Raw genomic sequence first — 18459 nt, 5'->3', positions numbered from 1 at the left:
GCCTGGTTTTTCAAATTTTTCTGTGTGACTAGCCATTGCAATCTCCTTCCTTTGGCTTATGCTTGTGACAAGTGCTTCAAACTTCTTGTAGCTCTGTCCAAACAGGGAATTCACAAATACATGCTGTAAATTAAGGCATAGCATAATGAAATAACTCTTAAAATATTGAATCTCTTGTGTTGAAAACATTGGGGACTGATTGAACTCATGGAAGAGCCAGGGCTGAAGAGTCGTTCCCTCACCCTCCTCTGTCACATGCACCCAAAACCAGCCTGACAGGTGAGAAACAGGCTTTCTGGTGTGGTTTTTCTGCCTGCTTTGATAGTGCCTGCAGCTCTGCCAGGTGCAAGGTGTGGCTGCATGGGAGCTGAACTGCCTTATGCTGAGTTGTTTATCTTTGGTGGGAAACCTGCATTTACCAGCTGTGGTAGGGAACTTGGAGTTTAGATGTTTTGCTCAAAGACCACCTGTGGTGAAAGCAGCCCTGTCTGCTGCAGTGGAGGTGTGTCAATTAATAGTGAATAACTAAACCCATAATGGAAAAATAAGAATTTGTCCCTTTATACTATCACTTTTTTGTTTTTGCTAATGGCTAAGTGTGAAGATTATAGGATCCATGAGAATCTGAGGGAACAACACTCTCTACCCTTCCAAAAGCAGACATGTTACTTTGTGAACTTCCTATATTCACAATGTTTTCTGCATATTTTGAATAGTAGTGATGTGTTGTTGTTTTCTTAAAAAAAATCCCACAGTGATAGTCTGCCTTGAAGGCCTCATTTCACAGGCCCATGACCAGTAGTATAACCAGCTGAAAAGCAATTCCACTGTATTAAACCCTGTACTAAACTACTGCAGTAGCTTTACTGTTGAATGGGATATTTGCATGTGTCAGTAGATACTGGAATGCAAACTCTTATTTCATAAACAAATTCAGTTTTGATAGAAACAGTTTTCCATGTTTTGTTGTGTTAATGGGCTTGAGGACGTTTTAATTATTTTCTCCTTTTTGTCATCTCTGGGTTATTTGTGTCCTGTCTACCCTCCAGTCTCTCCTTTCTTCTCTCATGGAAAGATAGGATTACATGAGAATCAGAGTTTTCATTTAAGAAAAGAGAAAGAAAAGCAACCTTGTCTGGCTTTTCAGAAACATGAGGCAACCAGCCTTATAGGTTCATTCAGTAGGTGAAGACATAAACCACTTATTTATAAATTACTTTATGTAATGTGAAGAACTGCAGGAGCCTGTTTCTTTTGAAATCTTGCAGAATGTGGTATTGCCTTTCAGATCTTGAACTTGCAGTAGAATACTAATATGAGCTCTTCTGGGGAATTTTCCTAATGGCTTTACCCAAGATGACTGCTTTACATAAAATACATAAGGGAAAATACTGACTTGTCAAAATTCAAATAATTTTGTGGGAACAAATAATTTTCTTGATTTTTGACAGGGAAGGTTTCTTAGTTGAACAAGAAATCTTCTACTGCATGTCCCCCTCTCCATTGAATTTGGCTGTTCTTAAGTCTCTGCTAGCAGTTCTGCTGGCAGCCTTGCCTGGTAACTTGCATCAGGTTTTTATTCTCTCCTACTGAAGTTGTTTCATTTCTTATTTGTGTTAAATATCCTTCAGGACAGAACTGAGACTGACTGACTGTATGTAGTCTGCTTAGGCAACTCCCTTGGTTCGAATTCCTGCACTGCTGTTGCTAGTATATGCCCTGGGAAGTGTTTGCCAATCATCTGGTGGTTGAATAGAGACAGGCTGAGGATAAAGCTCCTATTCCAAACTGATCAATCCAATCCTTACCTCAGAGCAGCCTGTCTCTGAGGCTGTTTACCCTTCTGGGCTGGATCAGCATATACATGTTTGTTTTCTCTCCTGTCTTCCATAAAAAAGCTTAGTGATACCTATTTCATCTGCATAGAGAACAGGGTACTCAAATCATGTGGCATCATGGGATGCAAAACTGTTTCCCTTTCTGAAATGAGCATGATTCCCACCACCTCAGTCCTATAGAATTCAGTAGGATGCTATCAGAGTTTAATTCTGTGCTTTTGGACTCCATCACAGGTCTGAATACGCAAACTTTTTCTTACAGTGCTAGTTTTCAAGTTCATAAAGGTAATAGCTATGCTGTTTTTCTCTTAATTGAAGTCATGTGGTAGAATATGTTCAATAATTTAGGACTGCCTGATACTTTCTGGCCTTCCAAGAAAGATGCAAGCTGTTGGAATAGTTTGACTTCCTGTCAGGAGGACCGGCCAATGAGCTGTTTTATACATTTCAACATTTCAGCATCTTATGTAAAACCACAAAATGGAATTTTTTTCCCCCCTTTCTTGGATAAATTCAAGTCACACACTTGAAATGAAACCAAAGCTAAGGAATATTAAAAGCTGACTGGAGCAGGAGTGTCTGCTCTCAGTTTGTTGCTTCCTGTTCTGATCGTGAAACTTGAATCAAACTTGATTTAAAGATAACAGCAATCCCATAAATCAGTGTTTGGTGTAGCTATGTCTGCTAACGTGTCTTTGAAGAATGGATCACTTAAACTCTGTCTTGTAGGGTTTTTTAGTACAGTTAAGACATTTTGGTTGCCAAGATCATAATTCTTGTTCTACTTTTTCTTTTTTCCTGTTTTGAATCAAGCAAAGAATGAGTAAGTTCTACACAGTTCTCACTAAAACTCAGACTAAGTGTTTTCCTCTTCTGGGAAAAAGATGGTGAAGATATTAGTCTGAAACAAAATTATATTCTCCCTGCAACTGACTTCTTGATTATATTGAAAAATAGCTTTAAAAAGACCTATTTTATGAATATTTGATATTAAAAACTCCATTGATTTGCTTAGCAAGATTCTTATGTTGCACTTTAAAGTGTTTCTAATCAGAGAAGACTTGGGAAGTGATTCTAAAGAAATGTTAATATTTATCACAGAAAAGTGAGAATCCTACGAAATGTTTTGTGGTCGTGAGTGTCGTGCCTCGCCCCCCCCCCCCCCCCCCCCAATTCATAGGCATTTTTCTTGTAGGGTCATTTTAAAAAGTGACTTTGAGTTCTTTGCTCAGCAAGATAAGAGTATAACTTTCTAAAGGCACGTGAATAGGATTAAACCCAACATACAGTTCTCTCTAGGTGTGTGAGAAGACACTTGACTCACTAATTCTTTAACTTCAGTACTTTCTTTGACCATGGATTTAAAAATTCTGAAGCTTAGAATGAAAGATTAATTTGGCCATAACAAATTCTACTTTCAGAAACTTTGTACTTCTGCAGGGTAATCTTATGCTTTTAACTAAAAATCAGTCTGCCCTGCTTGTTTTGGATAAATCCTTGCAGCTCTGTTCCTCTCCCATCACTATGGCTATGAGGAGTTTAATTTGCACTCTTGAATTGTTGCATTTGAACACCTACTAGCTGCAAATCAAAAGTTCTGTAGTGATAACCACATCCAACTTTCACTATAGACATAAAGGCTTGATAAACACCAAGGCTGCTTATGGTTTTTTAAGTGGAAGGGGAGAACAGAACTCAGCTCCTTTTATTGTATGACAATACAGAGTAAGTCTTCCTAAGTGGATCTATGTTTAAAAATTATCCAGGCCAAAGCCTGCTGGCTTTCAGCTGCTGAAGCACATCCACAGGCTATTAGATAGGTTGCAGGACTGCCAGAAGTCCTTTCTGCTTCAATTCCAAGTGTCTTTCTTAAATGGTACATCATCATATTTGAGCTGAAATGTGAGTGGGTGTGGCAAAGTGGTGATGCCTTTCTTATCACACAATGATCTCCAAATATACAACTTAACAAGGCTTGAGCATAGCTCATGGTACCTTCTCAGTACAGAATGTGGTATTAGAGTGTTTTCTGAGCAGCATGAGCTTTTTACCTTTATCTCCATGAGATTTAATAGGACTTTGAAGAGTGAGCATCCTCAACCATTCAGGTATGGAAGCAGAAGAACAAGTAGTGCTTTTGCTAGATGAAGCACAAAAATAAAATTATGTAGAGCAGGACTCCTGCTTCTCCTTTTCACCTGTATGTGTTTTGTGGTTCTAGCCATTTGTTTGAATTTTCTGTAATGGCATATGTGTCTTGGTAGTTATTTTGCAATAACGGAGACTTCATAATTTCTGGAACCTCAGCTTTTGCTTAAATATGTGGTAAAAGATTTGTCCCTGCTGTTTTCTGGTATTATAAATCAGAAGGAATGTGAATATGGTTTCTCCAGCCCAGTGTGAGGACACTGAGCTGTTGACTAAAAGATATGATGATAACAGACTCTTTTCCTGTTCCTTCTATTGATGAAACTGCTTCATGTGTTTTTATCTTTGGCTGAAACTGATTTTCAGTGTTGAAAACTCACACTGGTGGAAAGTTATGGCATGACACTAATTAAAATCCATAGTGTCAAGACTTGATGTGTTTTGAAAAGAAAGCCTTGCCAGTTTCAGCTATGATAACTTTAGTATTGCTGTCTTCCTTTTTACACAAGAAGAATTGGAGAAGATGAAGTAATAAAGCATAGTGGTTGAGTTCTGGGTCTGTAAATCTTTCTGTTAGGCAGGTGGTGCAGCCAGACTCTTCCACTCTTCTGATTTTCTAAGAACAAAAGGTTGTTGGAATTCCTGCTTCTATTTAACTACTGTAAAGAAGAAAAGTGAAGGCTGAGTTTACTCAGTTCAGTGGGTGGCCCACTGGCCCCATGACCCACACCCACCCCTGGGGTTGCAATGCCAAGAGGCTTTTTCAGTTTCTACTATGAAGGAATTAGTTTAAAAAACAAATGAAATAACAGACACTAACTGTAAGTATCCTGCTGTGCAATGCACCGGGCTATGAATTAATAGGAACAACACTTGGATGCCTGCAACTATCCATTTCGCCAGTTGTTTTGTCCTATTTGTTGGTAACTATTAAGTGTCCTGTTAAGTGGTAACAGTAAACAAAAGGTAAAAACAGTAAACAAAAGGGTAATGCATGTCTAAATACAAACAGTAGATCACCACTAATGCAGTAATAACCTTTGAATAATCTTAAAAGAAGACATCTAAATTAATTCATTGTGAAGACAGTGTCCTATAAACAATAAAAAAAATTTGTCTTTATCTCTAACCCAGCTGGCTTCTAAAGTACTGTCATCCTTCTGCTATTTGTAGTCTTTGGTAGTGTCCAGCTTTTTCAGGTCAAGTTCTCCATCTTGCCAAAGTCAGTGACTGGGCTCCGGTCTGTGTTGCAAAGGCCATGTTTGATTTTGATTGTGTGTGTGACTGTTGAAGGACTGGCTTAAACAGCAGGTATGCAATTCCTGAAGGAGGGAACAGCATTAGTATCAAGACTCCTACTGGCTGGTTTCTAGATAATGACTTGAGAGAAAAAACTGTCTGTCATTACAGGAGAGCAAAGAGAGTGCTTCCTTGCTGCTTGCCAAAGCTCCCTCAAAACACTTCCCTCAAACTTAATTTTTGAACAAATCTCTGTATTAAGCTTAATTTGAACCCACAGTGAAGAAACTTAAGCCATGTGTAGCAGTGCCACCTAGTGTAGTCTGTAAGTTCTTGGTTTCCAGGGTTAACAGAATGTTACTCCTGTTGTGTCTTGAGTCAATAATGGTTTGGGAAAACAAACATTACCTCTTTGTTGTAGAAAGTGTTCTAAAGATGAGTCTCTTGAAATCTGGGCCAGAATATCTTCTTACATGACACAAGCTCTTACCTGATAGCTTGTTTCATTCTTCTTCGCAGAATTAATGACAAAATATTTTTAAGTAATCCATGCACAGCAGGTAATTTCCTTTTTGTCATGTCTAGCTTTTAAAATGAAACGGACAGGTCGGATGGAGCAGTGGTTGGATACTACTCTTGCTCAAGAAATATCAGCTTGATATTGTGGATATTCATTGAGATCAACAATATTTTTGTAAAATTATTCATGAAATAAAGTAGCATTTATGACCAAAATTGGTAGAAGTTTTGCTTGCCAATCTACGTAAAACTTGATTTGGGAAGCGGAGGAGTAGAAATAAGGATTAGATTACAGACTTCAAACAGTAAATGGTTTATCCTGTGTGAGAATTCTGACACGAAATGGGTTTAAACTTGCTGTGGCTCTTAGCAAATTGTTGTAATTTAGAACTCTTAGCCTAACAGCTGTTATTGCTGCTGTTTTGGCTCCTAACTGGCAAAGAATAGCCCCCACAAGTCTGAACCCTGTTATTATGACAAACAAAGCCATGGAGTGGATTTTTAATTTTGCTATAATAGCTCTGAAGATTGACTAATAAAATCTAGATAAGTTTATCTGGATTTTCACCAGTTTTAAGGTAACAATTTAGTTCTATGTACCTCTAACCAAGAAGAATTTCATCACTGCATCTGGAGCTGCTGGGAATTGCATGTTTTTTGGAGTCCCAAAGGAAACACTGTCAGCCAAAGTTAGAAATGGCAGGAGGACAGAAAGCAAAAAGCACAACTGCTGGATTTATACTTACATAGAATTTGTGCTGCTTAGCCTTCTGACTTGGCTGCTGAAACTCTTTTCCAGTTAAGAATTGTAGTTAAGAATTGTTTATCTAGAGCTGTCTAGTTCAACACACAGACACCTCTGAGGCTACCCGTGGAACATGAAAAGTCCTGTCTTGAGTTCAGGTGTGCAGATATGCCCTCTTTGTCTGCTGATTCCAGACATGAGAAGGGGAGAACTCTGCAAGCAAGATCTTTGAAGGGAAGATTTATATGAAAGGATACTACTGAGTGGAGAGCTTAGAGCATATCAATCCTCAGAATCTTGGGATGTTGTGCTGTATGAACAGCAAACTGCTCAAAGATATCTCCAGGGAATACTGCCTTAAGTCCTTTCTTTGAAGGGAAAATGAGATTGTGACTACTCCAGTGCCAAGACCCAACATCACCTGATACAGGCATGGTGAAAACTAAGTGAGTGGGTATAACCAACACTGTCTTGTACATGGAGATCTCGCATGTTTCTCAAGAAAATTAGACTGGGGACTTAAAAATTTGGGCACTCCCTAAACTGCTTTTATTCTTAATAGATGATGAGACAAATATGTTCACAGTACTTCTCTAACCATAAGGGTTTTCTAGTATTATGAGCCAAAAAAATGGTAATTAACCAAGTAAATTGGAAACTTACTAGGTTATCTTTTAGATGACTATTTCTCTTATCTGTTCTGATACACAACAGATTTTGTTGAGTCCAGTCCCTTACAATTGAATTCGCCATCAACAGCAGAGTAGTACATATTGCTCTTTGCTTCACAACAAAAGGATCAAGAGGTAATTCAGCAGTTGCTTCAGCTTCCAAGATGACTACTCATAGCAGGTATTACTATATGAGCATGCTTCTTCAGCAGCAACTGCTGGGATTATTTCACTGCTGATGAAGACCCCTTAGTGTGCTGGAGACTGCAGAACCACCTGTCCCAGAACTATCTTGAAATATTGCCTCAAGAACATGCAAGACTGCACTGTGTCTCTTTGTTTTGTGTTTTTACTGAAAGATTCCTTAAATATTTGTATGCTACTTCACATTTCTGAAATATTGTAGTCACTGAGCCTTGCAGAGAGCACTAAATGCTGCTTATGTAAATTAGATTTCTGTGGAACTCCCCAAGTGTTCCCTGTTCCCACAGCATCTTATCTTCCCCTTTCCATGTTATATAAGACAATGTTTGAAATAAGCATGTCACTCCCTGTCATCTACTTTCCATTCTTTCAAAAAGTCCTACTGCTATAACTCGGCCTTGCATGTGCCTCAGTATGGTTTTTGCTAGTTTGACCTAATTTGGAGCTTTGTTTCTACAGCACTTTGATCAAGAGAGTCCTATTTCCAGAACTTTGAGCTGCATCCCCCCCCCCCCCCCAAGGGGATCATTGTTTTGGCTGTTCTCAGTGAAGAGACTGGATAGTTTTTCTGACTGAGCTGAGTTCGGTATTTCACTCACATCTATATAAGGGGGTTTTTATTATTAGTTCCCATACAGTCCATTAATGTAGTTGTTTTGGAAGCCCTGGAGTGGAAGGGCATCCAGGTAGCTTCATGTTTGTATAGCCTGAGTTACTTAATTTTTTTAAAAGTACATAACATGAATTAAGATATCAATGGCCCTGTAGTTGGTGATTCTGGGCAAATGTTATCGATGGCAGGAGTATTTCAGAGTGCTTTGTAGTGCTGATAGACAACTGATGGCTTTGAAGACCAAGGTCTTCAGGTGGAATCTGAAGGATACTGGAAGAAGGGAGACCTTTGCTGTTGATAAATGTGAATTATCTTACTCTGATTTTACTCACTAATCTAGTGTGGAGTAATGGCTTATACAGAAAAGCAGGTGATCCAATTCCTTCCATTATTCTCTGTTTATTTTCTTCTGTGATGTGTGGGTTTTATAACCAACTAATGGAGGAACATTTCAGGGGGCTCCTTGTTAACATGTTGGCATTGCATCACAAGTGCTTTTTTTCCCCTTAAGTCATGCAATAAAAAGTTTTGGAAGTGTAGCAGAGGTGATCCTGATGGCCATGTCTTCCAAAACTATAGTAGCCAACCTGGTTTGTTTTGGTGCCACAGACTGCATTAGGTCCTTCTGCAGACCCCTTCAGGGCAGTCTTCTGCCACAGTCAGCAAAGCCAGTTAGCTTTGGAAGGTGATTGTTTCAAACCCTATCTCACAGCTTTGCTTTTATTCTCAAGGGGCAAATCAAATGGTAAAGGTACTTACATGGTTCTCTTAGATCCAGGGTACACTTGTGGATGCCAGACTGACTATACAGTAAGAAGTATGTGTTTTGGGCCAGGGCAAATAAAAACAAAACTAAACACTAGCACAAGTTGGGCAGCCTTCCAAGAAAGTCCAAAATAATGACTGGTACATACAGTATCTCACTGGCCTTGCATGACCAATGACAGGACATTGTACAAGTTACTGTGAGGTGGCATTGCGCTGAGTGCTACTGTGAAGACTTCACCTGGTGGAATATAACTAAAATGTTTGTTTTAGTATTTTGCAACCTTAAAAAGCCTCCATGGGAACCTAGCAGGCATCTTGTGATTTGAGAAGTTACCAGGTTGTCAGGTATTCCTGAAAGCTGGAAAAGAAGTTTTTAATTTGCTTCCTTCCAGATGAATGTTCTCTGTCCATTTAATTCCTGCTGGTGGGTTGGGCTTTGTGGCTTTTTTCCTTTTGTTCTGCTGTTTTAAGTGAGAGCAAAATACTGATATAATCATATCACAGTTGTAGGGCTTGATTATTTTTAAGGATTTTAAAAGAAAAGTGCAGATAATATGTAGACATGAAGGTGGAGTGTGGCTGTGGTAGAGCTGAATTGGAGTGGACATTTATCTTTAAGGCAGTGACGGGCTTTAAACAGGGAACCTGTGTGGAGCTGGAACTTTGCCATATGCAGTATGAGTGGCTGTGTTATAAAACAGGCCATTCTTACCGAAGGAGTGACCAGTAAAACTCTGACTGCAAATGGAGCAAAGATGTAGAAAACAAATGGCCTATGTCTACTTAACAACTGTACTTGAGTATTTCACAAGCTGATCAGAAATCTGGTCACTTGTAAGAAACTTCCCCTCATAGTCTTCTCAAGTTCAACACTTAGCATAGCTGTTAATGTCCAAAGAGCAAAGTGAATGGTCCTTTGAGGCTACACTCACTTATTGATTTTTATATTTTTATAAGCTTATAAATGTATATAAAAATGTTACACATGTTTATATGTTTTGGGAAAGGGAAACAACTTTGTTCTGCTCTTGTCTGAACCAATTTTTTGCATTTTGAGAAAATATCATTCATTAGCTCAGATATTTGGATGAGGGAATTAAAAGTTTTGAGAGACTTCTTTTGTTCTAGTTCAAATATTAAAGGAAGCAGTGAGAAAACCAGTAGATCACACTGAGAAGGAGAGGAACTGCAACACCGTCTCTAATTTGCTTTTTGAAATCCATGCAATTTCCTGTATAAAACTGGGAAGGGGGATTTTTCTGGAAGAAAATTGCTTCCTATTCAAAAGTCATTCTGCAAACAGCAGGTTTTTTTGTCTTAAAGATGCTGTGAGCTCTACTTCATTTTGATGATAGACTAGGTGACAATATTGTTCAGTCCATGCCATATTTTCTTCTATCGTAGTATAAAATTCCAAAGCTTCTCTAGATTGTTAATAAAAAACATAGACAAAATATCCCTTGTACTTTAGAAAGAAGTTAAGGTTTCATACCAAATAAGGCTGGAAAATGTTTTAGGCTGAAAACCTGATCTTGTTCTCACACTTGTAAGCAGCACAAATGCAGTTAGAAAACTAGACTGACATAGACAGAGAATATTTGTCTTTTGCTGTACATCTAAAGCAGGAATAGGCATAAACAAAAGGAGGCAGTGCCAGTACCTAGAATGCACCTCTTTCCTCTGGCCACATTTGTTTTTTCCTCTGGCTGATGCTTTGATAAGAAATGATTATAATCAAGACCTCATGCTGACTTCAGAGGGAGCTGCCACAATCCATGTCCTTGGCTGATCTTCCATTGCCCCAGCTGGGCTGTGACCTGAACAATTTGACTGTTGCATTTTTTTGAGTGAGCAGAGCTATGGCATTGATACTAGGACTGTGGATAGACTTAGCTGTGTATTGGCTCAAGCATCAGTATTGCCTAGACATAAAAATAAGAGTGGAATGAGGTGAAGCTGGATCAGTCTTCCCTCTGAGTTGGCATTACTTGCTTGCTATGATACCAAAGTCAGCTTTAAACCGCCTAACTTGGGCATGGCTGTGCTTTGATTTTTTTTTTTTTGGCATTACCATATCCTTAGTCACAGCATCTTACTTAGAGATGCTTCTATGCATTCCAATTGGGTGTAACTAACATTAAGATTTTTACTTCAACTTAACATCCCTAGAGGCTTTAGGGTTTGAAGGCTTTCTTTAATTAAAGAATTACAATGCCAGTCAAGCAGTATTTTCCCAGGCTGTCGACTGCTGATGCAAAGTGGCACGCTCAGTTTGCACACAGCATAGAGTAATGCCCAACTAAAGGAATCGCACAATTCGATAGTAGAGACTGAGGAGCACCTTAATTATTAGTCATCTATGTAGTGGGAACTACTTGGAATCTTGACTGCTAGTCCAAGGAACTACTTCAAAAAAAAAATCAAACAAACACCACCACCCCGGAAAAAAAAACCCAACACTCTTACACAGAGAAACCCAGTTATGATATTAAGTAGGCAGAGTGAAAGTATTTTGACTGCTGCATCATGACTGGGTAACAGAATTGCATTTGCACTTTTTTAGTTAGACAAACACAGTTATGTCTATTCTGAGTACAGAAGTCAATACACTTCAGGTTTCTGGAATACATTCAAGGATTTATATTCTGTGCAGAAGGGTTTAAAATGAAATCTGCTGCTTGTTAAAAGCAGCCTATCCCAGTTCCCACTACAGCCAACAGTCCAGAGCAGTGGAAGCCAAAACAGTATTACTGGGAGGAGAAAAGAGGGAGAAATCTAAGTAACAGAAATGCACGTGCAGGATTATGTTGCATAATACCAATGAGAAACATCTGTAAGTAAAACAGAGTTCAATGTAGAGTCTTAATCATTAAGAAATGTTGACACACAATCCCTCTGAAGGAGGTGTTATCCTACATACTGGAAAATAGATACACTCTATTCCAGTCACTGAATAGCACAGCAGGGATGGAAAATAATGTCCACTGTTTATTCTGATACTTAAACCATAAGTGCAGTCTCCTGTCAATAAAAATATTTCTGAAAAAGTGCAACTTTGTCAAAATGTGGATAAGATGCAGGGTAAAAGGAGAAAAGAAATGGAGAATGGGAAACATACATAATCACACACAGGCATTTGGCTTGTTTTGCATGTCTTGACAGTGTAGTTATGTTACTAGAGGTGGGTAAATGTAGTTGAGTCTTGTGAGACCATCCATGGTCAGTCTTAAGTTGTGTCAGTTCTCCTTAGATCTTCACTCTGTCACTTACTTGCCTCTAATCTTACAGGAGATAGGGAGGGTTTCTGTGGGAAGTTAATTTTAATTTTCATGGAAAAAAAAAGTAGGATTTGAACTCAAACTTTCTGGCACAGTGCCAGAGCTGTGAAATCAACTTTGTTAGGATTTACAGGAAACAGGAGTAAATGCAGTCATAGAAGTATGCTCAAGCATTGATGAAGTCAGATTTTCATACCTCTTGTTTTTTTTTTAATCTTATATCATTAAAAAGACTGGAAAGATATATGGGGGAGGGGGGAGTCCTCTTATGTGTATAACATGTCAGCAATCTTCCTATGAGTGAAGTATCTGCATTTAAAAAAAGCAAGCAAACCTATATAGAAGTGTATGTTATAAATGAGATTTCCCTAAATTGCAAATAGGACACATGTTTGTTAATGATGAAAATTAATCCAGTAAAGGTGACTAACCTAGTAGAGTACGTTCCCAAGGTAGTGAACGCTCTCATTTGCCTTTTCGAGTAACTTGTGGAGAAGCAGCAGGAAGATCTTCTGAATGTTACATAAATCTACAATGGACTAGGGCAGAAAAATAATTTAAGGGTTTTTTATTCTTTTGCCTTGCAATACTTCTGGACAATGTGACTTAGGTAAGTTTTGGAGTTTTCACAACTCTTCTAAATGTTTTAGTTAGTAAAGTCCCTCTAAGATGATTCTCTTCAAGTTCTGCAGTTTAAAATGCAAGTAGTTCATGGCTTTTAAGAACACATATATAATGCAATAATAAAATGCTTCTGTCTTCATGTGTACTTAAGGAAGTAACAGCAAAGTAACTCTGAGGCTTCGAATTTGGATTCTTGTTCCTGTTTATTGTTGTAAGTTGACCAGCCAGTGAACAGTTTAAGTTCATTATGCTGATGTATGGGATGTGTTGAGAAACTCTTGATGTTGTTTTGGAAACTAGGGCCCGAGTACTTCTCAAATTTCATCATCACTTTCCAAGAGAGACCAGTGGCCAAGAGTTATACAGAAAATCACTGGTAGCCTATTGTTCAACCTGAATGCGTTCAAGTTCCAACAGCACTGATGCTGCTGGATCTTAATTCTTATTTTTGTTTTATGGCAATACTGTGACCTGTGCTGGTTATTCTGAGAGCGCTCAGTCTGGGCCAGTTGAAATCGTTAACAGATTTTAATAAGTTAACATGAAACCAATGTTCAGTGTTCAAATGATATAGGAGATGGAGGGAAGTAAAAGATAAATCAGCAGTAACTATTCTCCATTGCACAGCAGCCTTGAAAATCAAACTAGATTTTGACTGAGGGGATTCATACTTTTTTTTGGAGGGGGGAAAGCTGGGGGACTTATTTTACTTTGCTTACATCTTAGAAGAACTAAATCTGTAGCTAATCAAAAGAAGCAGGTGGCTGGTCTTACAGTATTAAGTCTTTTTTTGCAGTTCATTAAGGACTATACTGGACATGACACTTGCATGTGCTGGGAAAGAGAAAATGTAGGAACTGCAGTACAACTGCATTTTCACAGTCTTAGTTCCACTTTTCTGTCTTTACAATTCTGTGCGATGGGGCTGAGTACTAAAGCCTCAAGCAAAAAAGTTATGTTTCACTTCTGTGTGGGTGTGGAAGGACCTTGACTGCCAAGGAAAGCATCTAGAACTTAGTAGTGATGGTTTACAGGATATCACTGGTAGAACAGAGATGGTGTCAATTAGATTTGTGCACTTAAGATTGTTTTGCAATCAAGTAATTGCCTGAGCCTTCTGAGTTAGGCTAGAAGAGTTTGGCTGGACTTCATGAAAAATCAGAAACTGTCCCTATTGCCTTGCAAACCCTTGGGAAGACTTTGCTTAAAGACACATGCAGTTGGAAGTGTGCCAACTAATGAAATGAAAGGCTTTTTGAAATGGAAACAGGGAGTCTACTGTATATGTGCTCCTACCCAGCAGTCTTGTTACCAGACATACCCACTACTGGAGGGCTTCTGACAAGTCCTGCCTGCTTTACAGCCTCATGAAAGAAGTTTGTCTTTTAACAAGTATCTCATGCTTAGACATCCCCCACTTTCATGCATAAGTAGGAAGATAGAAGCTTATAAAACTCCCCATGGGAAATGTCACCAGAAGTGCCACAGTTGCTACCAAAGCATTTAAATTTTTAATCTGACTTAAAGAGGAAATTTAAATATAAATCATGCTATATTCTTCAGCAGAAAGAAGCTGTGATGGAACTAATAGTTTAAAATAAATCCTGTTGCTCACAGTAATTACCCAGACAGTATATTGTCTGTGCAAATGCACAGTCGAGGGCCTGCAGCAACTTCGTAGGATATATTATTTCTGTTACCGTCCCCATGCTCTCTTCTCCTAAAAAAAAAAAATTCTAACATTGGCAAACTGCTTCCATATCTTATTTTCAGCTTTAAACACTCGATTAAATTAAAAATGCATTTTTAACACAATAGTTAAATTCAGGAGCTGAAAGGAATGGGTGGTTTTGCTTTCATCAGCACAGTAAATTACTTTCTCATTTCTGTATTTCTTTATTTATCTTTGAGATTCTGTAGTTCAAGTAGAATTCTATTATTCAATTAATGGACTCAAGGCAGCATACTTAGTGTACAATAACTTCTTCCAGATGATACGTGCTTTAATGACCTAGTTAGTGGTGACTTGTTCCTCTGCCAGATTCCTTTGCCACTGGCTCTCTGTTGCTGTTGATGAGCAAGAAAAAGGCAATGGTTTGAATACTAAAGTCTTCAGAGAATAGCAAATGAAAGATGTGCTAGAGTGTCCAAGTAGGAACTGAGGATAGAGGCCAGAGAAGAAGCTCCAAAAGCAACTGAACTAGTAATTGAGAACACACAAACCCTTAAATAAATCACTGTTGGCTTGGTACCGAAATGGGACTCTGAACAGCAATTATTAAAAACTTAATGCTTTAAACATAGATGTATCAATCTTTGTGATTGCATTGTCAAGATAAATGAGACATTCATAACCTGCATGTTGTAAAGGAAAAATCAGCCAGTTGCCAGTGAAAACAAATTGCAGTGCAGTGAGATAAATCCCCTAAACTCAGCACTCCTCTCATTAAGATTAATTAGTTGCCATCAAAACCATCAGAGAACAATGTGCATAGGCTCACTTAGGTCTCCAGGGCATGTGGGAAGATTAGTGGCATATATTAAGTGTAATAATTTTTGTTGAACAAGAAAGAATGTTCTTTATCAGAACAGTGATCCACCTCTTTCTTTACATGATCTCTCTCCATGGACTCTTAAGCAGTTTCTTCCATCAGTCCTGTTCCACCTCCACTAAGAAAATGAGTCTTGTTCCTGTCTCTGCTACAACTACATGCTAGAAGAGATAGTTCTCATATTACAGCCAGTAGCTAGATTACATTTTTCCAATGTAACTTTAAAGTCCATCCACTAGTATGCATCCAGTGCTTTTGGACTATCAAAGGTGGAAGCTGCTATGTACCAACAAGAAGCCAGTTAATTTCTTACTATGTAACTAAAGATACTTATTTTTAAATGGTTATGAGTTCAATAGATCAAATTACTGCTTATTCTTCCTGTCTCTTGCCAGGTTCATTCAGTATAAAACTACTGTATTGAACTTGTTCATCCAGATACTTAGTTAAGGGAATAGACGTTATAAATATTTAAAAACATCAGGTTTATGTTCTCCTTCATTAATAAACTAGCAAATAACTTTAGATGTACTCTCCTATCAAGTGAGATGACTCATACCAAATATATGTTCTTCTACAATCTACATCTCTATGCATACAAAAAAAATTCATTATCAAATAGAAGCACTATGAAATCTTAGTTCAAGTTTGTCTTCCATGAGTAGATGACTCCATGGAACACTTGGCTTCTGTGTACTATTCTCTGTATTGGCTCCCCTTGAATACAAAGCCATACCAGGCCAAAGATGTGCGTGATAACCTTCCACAGGGTTAGTCCAAGTGCCTAAATGTTCAAAGCTCCAATGATGGCTGCACTTTGGAACTAAGGAACTGCCAGCCATCGTGGGGAATGCTAAGATAAAGAGAGAAGTGACTTTTCTGAGAACAAACTTAACCTGTGAATAACGGAGAAGCAACTGGTTGTGTAGCTTTAAATGACAGGTCAAAATTTATTTCTATCACTTTCAAATAGGAGCTTTTTTGTAGCAGCTAATTAAACTGCTAATCAAAGCAACATTGTCCCCACCATCTAATGAAAGTTGGCAGTGCTACTTTGAGTGATTGGAATATATTGTCTTTAACTTCTCTTCATTTAATAGAAGATGTTCTGTGAAGAATAGTATAGTAGGGAATAATATACTTAAACATTAGTGTTAATTAGTAGGGAATAATGCACTTAAAAACTGTGGCTGTGTATATTGTATTGTTGAATTCAAAGTGGCTTTATTTCCTTTTTAATTTTAATTTGTTCATGTTGTTCTTGACCTAGCTACTGTTATCTTTGTTCACTAAAACAATCCCTTATTATGCAAACATTAGTAATGGCTTTTAGATGAATAAAAAAAACAGGTGTGCAAAATATTCCCAAAAAGCTGTTAATATTTCATGAAAGGAAGTCAAGGTTCAACTAGGGTTGTTAAGGAACAAAGCCATCATAGCATTAAAAACACATAGCTGTAAGACAGCACCTGAAGTGTTCAGTTTGTAGGGAGTTGTCTCTTGCCAGTAGTGGATGTAGAACTGTAATGTGTGAATGAAATCAGATGGAATAAGGCACACTAACTGAAGTGATCTTTGACTTGCTGGATGGGGGTACTTTTTGACTAAGAAAAGAGGAAAAATCATTTAGTTGAATAAAGCACACTCATATTTATGGGATTGGAGATACGGATGGAAAGTACCTCTGGGCCAGCCTCTTACATGAAGCGGGGCTATTGCTGTCACTAGATCAGATCAGCTGTAGCGGAGTTGTGAAAACTCCAAAGATGGGGATGTTTCTCCACTCCCTCCAGAGGAGAAAAGATGGCCCTGCTTGAGCAGGAGGGTTAGACCAGATGACCTCCAGAGGTCCTTTCCAACCTCAAACATTCTGTGATAGAGAAAAGTGGAACACATCTTAATTGAAGGCTCATTCCCTTAAATGTTAGTTGTGAACATGTGTTCCCTCCCTAAGTGTATCATCTATATGATTTATGTTGTATAGTGACCTCTCTGAAGATATGACATACTAAAATGTGTTCAGTTAAAGAGTAGATAAACTAGTAGGTAACTACTAAGTGTTGCTTATGAGATGTGACTTAAAGTGCTGTATGAGCCTTGAAGAATGTTATCACTCTTGAAGATTCCCACTGAAGCTAAAAGAATGTACAAAGACAGACTGTAAAGTCAGAACATCACCCAGGCAGAGAAAATATTAATGACATTGAAGTTGGGAACAAAAACGAGGAGGAAGAAATGGATGTTGCATGAAGTGAAGAGAGTAGTAGCTTCAGCTCTGAGCAACCTCAGCAGAGCTAACTCTCTAGTTCCACAATAATGTGAGGTTATTTCTGAAAGTCAAAACTCGAGATTCAGTACAACTACATTACATCTTCTCCAATATCTGCTCCTGGGACATGACTCAGAAAAGTCTTGAGACAGCTGTGAGAATTGAGCTGTTTCAAATATGCTCTGTGTCTGTGTTGTTTTGTTTTTGATAACTTTTTAGTTCCTATTTTGTAATCAAGAATGTAACCCTCTGCTTTGCTAGACTAAACTTACTTGCCTTTTTGGATTTGTGTAGCATTAATCATAGCCTCACACAGTTGTGCCAAGTATAAAGCATCTTGTCTTTTTCCCAAAATAGCTGTATTTACTACAGTGTAATAGAGAACTTGAAATCCAGAAAAGGTTCAGGAAGCTAATTCAGGGTGACTTTCCCACCAAGCTGTAGGGGTTGATTTGATAGCCAATGTGACTAAGAGTTGAATACAAGAGAGAAACACCAGCCAGTAAACATTCTCTGACAAGGACCAGGCAGAATACAATTTCTGACTGCCCCTTCATGTGGCAAAGAGGGTGGTTAAAGAGGGTTGTTTTCATCTTCCTTCTCTTTCCTTCTCCCTTATTAAGATTTTTGCTTATCCTCTAATTTCAAGGCATGTCTCAGTGTATAAAACCTGTTGTGGGAAATAAGCAAACAGCATGCTTACTGTTTGCCTGCAGTTGTGCATTCAGTGGTGCTTATATTAGTCTAGGCACTCAGTTTCATTTTTTCCTCATTAGGCTGAATGTATCCCTTCAAAATTAAACGTAGGCACTCAGCAGGAATGCAAATCTCTGCTATGTATTGGGGCTGCAGGAGGGATATCCCTGTGGAGGGAGACAGTGTAGGTAAGACTGCGCTGAGTTCCAAAGCATAGAGGAAGCACGTGAAAGTCTGATATGTGGTTAGATGCAATGACTCTTAATTTTTGAGGCCCAACCCTTCTGTAAGCGCA

The sequence above is a fragment of the Gavia stellata genome, chromosome 18 (genome assembly GCF_030936135.1).
Source record: "Gavia stellata isolate bGavSte3 chromosome 18, bGavSte3.hap2, whole genome shotgun sequence".
Taxonomy (NCBI): domain Eukaryota; kingdom Metazoa; phylum Chordata; class Aves; order Gaviiformes; family Gaviidae; genus Gavia; species Gavia stellata.
This window is presented reverse-complemented; position numbering follows the sequence as displayed.